This window comes from Akebia trifoliata, chromosome 11 (genome assembly GCF_017979445.1).
Source record: "Akebia trifoliata isolate Shusen 1 chromosome 11, ASM1797944v1, whole genome shotgun sequence".
NCBI lineage: Eukaryota > Viridiplantae > Streptophyta > Magnoliopsida > Ranunculales > Lardizabalaceae > Akebia > Akebia trifoliata.
Genome location: NC_141385.1, coordinates 17,313,159 through 17,318,687, shown reverse-complemented (window position 1 = coordinate 17,318,687; position 5,529 = coordinate 17,313,159).

Sequence of the window (5,529 nt, the reverse complement as noted above, 5' to 3'; positions counted from 1 at the left end):
AAGAAGATGTAGAGTCTAATCTCCCCCTTCCTACTACTTTTTCTTATTTAATTTTAAGTTCTTTCCTTTATTTACATGCTTTCTAGTTTAATAATGTAGAATAATTCCTCTATAAGATAATCTTCCCCTATAAGTCCTTAATAAACTCCTTAAGAGTCTTAAATATTGCTTTATATTTCTTAAATTCTTGCAATTTAATTTCTAGTGTAGATGCATTCATATTTTTGCAATTTAAATACATAGATTTGATGTTCATTTTCCTTGTTTTTATGGAAATAAAGCTCGAGAGTAAACCCTCCTTGGTGGTAATCTTCTCTTGATAAGTCCATCTCATACATACACTTACCCACCTTTAAAAGGCTATAAGTGAGGATGTAAGTTCTTGTGAATCTATGTTCAATCTTTATAGCCAACAAATCAATAAACAAAGCTTTCCTAGGGAAAATATAAACTTGTTTTGAAGCTTTGGGACTCCAAATGATGAAATTCATGTGGATTTACCTCAAAGTCCCAAGATCAAAAAAATCCATCAAGCACCTACTTCTAGTAAGGGCTTGCTAATTATCTTCTTTTGCTTATTTTTCAAAACAAAACTATAGTCAATTTTCTTAAAATTTTATATAGTTTTTTCTATCTTTAAAGTCCCTAAAAATGAGTTTCTAATTTCACTTTTATTCAACAATTGGTAACCATCTTAGGATGGGAGGGACAAGGTGCTTTACAGCTTCCTTGTCCCTCAATCGAACCTCTTTACCTTAGATATTCCAAGAAAACCTTTTTCCTATCCATTTGGATATATGAGTCACTACAAGCCAAAAAGTTGATTTAAAAAAAATTCTATCATACCCATTCACACCTTAATTGAATGTTGGCAACAACTAAACTCATGTAGATGAGCTCAAATTTCCAAAAGTTTCGAAGCCCATGTATCTACAACTCCTATAGCTTGTTGACAATTGGTGATAATTTTGAACCACTAGCTTGTTGGTTGTTGTAGTTGTTTTATTTTCTTTATGTGTGGTGGATATTGTAATAATATAGGACTGCTATTTTTTTGTGTTTTTGGGACTATTCTCTTTACAAAGTTGGCACACTTTATTTTTTAAAATTGTATTTATGCCCTCTCAATCATAGCCAATGCTCAAACCACCTGTCCTATAAAAATTACCTTGCCCCGAATGCAAGTAACCTTATGCCTCACAGGTCATTCACCTTGAGAAACGAAGATGAAACATCCAACTCAATCACCAACCATTTACATGCTTGTTTTGACTTGTGTGGAGATTTGAAGATTTGAGAACCTTCAATCTACCTATCGTTGATCATGCATAACCTTCAGTTAGAGGTTTATGACACATGTTTTGAATACCACTCGAAACGGATTGTGTGACAACTTTTTAAAAGACTTGTATGTCTGAGTGGACCATCGAAGGTCAAATTATAAAGTCATTTCGAGTGTTCATGTAATAAAGTAGGAATTTCCTCTTTTGGTAAGAGAGGGACTTCACTTTGTCGTTAATTTGATTCTTACAAATCATGTCTCAAGATTCAAACCTCCCAAAGTCAGTTTCCAACTCAAAAGAATTCAAATTCCAATGATAAAAGTTGAAAATAGATATTGGGAAGTTGTTGGATGTCAAATCTGGACAAAATTTTGTTTTGGTCGAACTACAGGTTCAGCCAGGCAAAAGTTTATTCTAGTCAACCTTGAGGTTCGACTAGAGCAAAATTTTAGCTTGGCCAAACTTCAAGGTCAACCAAGCAAAAAAATTTCCTGGTCAAACCTCAAGTTCAGCCTAGGCAAAATTTTAGCTTGGTCGACTCTTAGGTTCGGCCAACCATATTTCATTTTGGAATGCTTACTTTCTACGAAAGGCATTTTTTGGTGTTTCCCTACTAATATATGACCGGTACTATGAATTATGACTAGGAAAACTTTGAGGATCTTTCTTGTTGACTTTCAGACCAAAATACGTATCCCTTTTGACTACCTTCCCCCTTAGTCTTGTGGTGAGTTTAAATTCAAATTAGGAGTGTTTCCCTTCTACTTAATGCTATGTCGTGAATTTGTTATGATTGAGGGTCACGTTTACCCTTAGGTCTAAGTTAAGGTTTTAAGAAAAAATTTCGATCCTCTCGATGTAGGATTAGTGCTCGAGGTTGTCATATAAACCACAATGATTAGTCATTATCTGTGTTAACCTAATCTATAAGATCCTAGAGGACCTAGGAATTGACTCTCACATCTTGGTTCGATTCAATTCTTTAATGTGTGGTGTTTTCTTGGTTTTATACCTAAGATTACCCATTTCTTAAACTTAAGTCTATCCATAGGTCTAAAAATGTTCACCTACCTTCAAGTCAATCCGGATCCGTGAGTCCTAAGGCGTTTTTCATTACATGTTACCCTAAAGTGCATTTCAATCCAAAGGGGGTGGAAAGTGTTTAACCCAAATCCTTCAGATGCACACCCAACCTTTTTACTTAGAATTATTAGGATTCTTAGGAAGTCTACTATGATTAATCCATACCTATTTCAGGTTTGTTAGAACTTGATGAGTGTTTCAAAATATTGAATTATACACATATTTTCTGGACATTTATCTTAATTTTTGTCTCTATTTCTCCGTATTAAGGTAATAATCATGATAAGTCTCGAAACATCATGTTGCATGTTAATTAGGCTTAATTATACATAAATAAATTCATTTACTAGACAAATCTAATTACGTGTATTTCTTGTACAGAAAATCAACATTTTAGAATCAAAATCTCAAGGTAAAAACATTTGGGCCTACTTTGGAATGTCCTAATCTTTAACTCATGTTTTCCTCTTTTATCTTTTTGTACAAAAAAATGGAGGTTGCTTTTGGACTCTTCTACACACATTTTTCTCTATAAATAGAGTTTTAATTTCTAAAGACATGTTCCCTCTTGACTCTCTTATCCAAGACTTCTTTAATCTATGGCTCTTAGCCTCTTCTCTTATTTTTTTTGTATTTTTATCTTCTAGTTATTTTCTTTTTGACTAAATAGTCTTGTAAGAAGTAAAACAAGAAGATTTTGTAAGTTTCTCCATGACATGAAGAAAAGTTCTTCCATCTCTTATATTTTCTCTCTTGCGATGACATTAGGTTAAGCCCCCTTCCATTGGAGAGTGAAAAAGCCTAGAGCAAACTCTTGTGTTGTTCTAGTTTCTTGCCTTTCTTTAATCTAAAATGCTCATAGTGATCACGTGTAAATTCTTCCCTCTCTTGTGTGCAAATCCATAGTATATGTTAAAATAGATATAGAACCCTGAGCAGATTTACATTGTCATGGAGTTTAAGAGAGAATCTTGGATCCCATGCGTCCTATATGATAATTATGGTCATCCTCCCGAGTGTTGTTTGAGTCTACCTATGTTTCGTGCTACGTAGGCCAATATGGATTATTTTCAAAATTCTTATTGGATGTCGACACCTAGTTCATTCGACCAATTATACCATATAGATAATTGATTTCCCTTGGATACTATACCGTGTTAGAACGAGTTCACTCTGGGTAGTCATTTTGGTAACCATGATGATTTTTATATGCATGACACCTCGATGATGAATCCAACCATAAGTCCCTAACAATCCCATGATTTTCAATAATTTTTTGATTATAGAGCTACAGAACCTAAGCCAACATCCATTCATTTATTTTTATCCTCTCCTCCAATAATTGATAATCCCATCTCAATTGAAGTTCAAATTCAAACCAATGAGGTTATAGTTTCAACCGAAATAATGATGGAAATCTAACTAGGTTAACTTACTATGCCCTTAGAAGAATGAGAGAATAGTCAATTTTCAAATGAGATAACCCCCGATAAGCAACTAATGTTTCAAATTCTCGATGAACAAGTTGATTGTACAAATTTGACTAAGAAAATTGATTCACCATCAAAGGAAACTATTGTCCAAGAGGAATCAAAGATCAATTCTAAATTGTTAGTCATACCAATTTCGACCACTATCGATCCAACCTCGTATCCCATCCAACCTATCCTTTCATTAGATTGTACAGACCTTACTTGTCTTACAACTTTCATTCTCTTAGGGAATACGATGATTGAAAACTATTTAGAAAAGGTGATGACGTTAAGAACTGAGGATAAATGAGGGATGTTGATCATTTTAAAAACTCATTTCCATATCCTAACGATGGTAAAAATCTATTTACCTATCATTTTGGGTGGGAAGTCTATCCCTGTGTCTGTAAAATTAGATACTGGGAAAATACCTAAGATTTGGACCTTTTAATAGGTCCGGCTGAAGATGTTAAACTTAATGTTGCTTGGGAGGCAGCCTATGTGTTTTTGTTTTAATAAGTAGTGTAATTAGGAAACAAAATTCTTATAAAAAATCTAACACTAATCCCTTCCTCATTCTCTTCTACTTCAAGCCAACTCTCAACAAACTAATCAATCAGTGCTCCTAGGACTGCAGACTAGTTAGCAATTGTTGATTGACCAATAGAGACAGATATTGGCCTATATTAAGAAGAAGAAGGTACGGACCACTAAAAGTTTGAATTTAAATTAGGATGGGTTTAATTCTAAGATTATGATGTTTTTAGGTTGTTTTTCAATTCTTAGGTAGGATTTCATTTATACAAAACTGTTTCAAAAATTAAAATTATCATAACTTTCAATATTTTCAGCTCAGTTGTAACAAGATTTTGCACATTAATGTCTAATCCGTTTCAGGTGTGATCTAACATTTTTCTCTCTTTCCTTACTACTTGCATATTGAGAACAGTATTTCATTTAGGTTTAAGGGTATTAGGTTAGCTCACAATTTCATGTTAACTTATTTTCAAAATTTTAAAAAAAAAAAATTTAATTAAAAAAATTATATAATACTTTCAAAAAAATTTCTTCAAAATCTTTGTATGTACTTTTTACGTATGAATTTCAAATCTTAGGCTCATGTCCTAACTTTTGATCATAAGTTCTTTTTGGTTATTCCTCATTAAGAAAATCATAAAAAGATTACTTTGAAAAGTTCACTTTTGATTGAACACTTGGAAAAAATAAGATTTTATGGAACAAGAGTTGACTTTCTTTTCTATATAGAGTATTAAGGGAAATTTAGTCTAGTGAATTATGATTTCTTTGTCTTTTGGTTGACTGGTTAGAAAAAAAGTAGAATTGGAGTTAGTATCACTTGAACAACAATCATAGGATTAAATTGGGTCTCTTGAAAAGGGTTACCTATTTTTTGTAAAATGAACACCAAAAATGGTGAAGTATGAAATAGTTGTGAAAATAAAAAGTAGAAAGATGTGACAAAGACGAAAGTAAAGCAAAAAAGGTTAAAACTGAAAATGTACAAAACTTAAAAGAGTCCAATGAGACCAATTAGTTCAGTAGAATGAAAATCATCAATGGTAAAAATGTGAATAAACTAGAATATCACAGATAAAGCCCCTTAAAGGTATTACAGTGAATATCCACATCTCTCACAATCCTAGACATGATGCTTAGTTTCTAATTAGAAC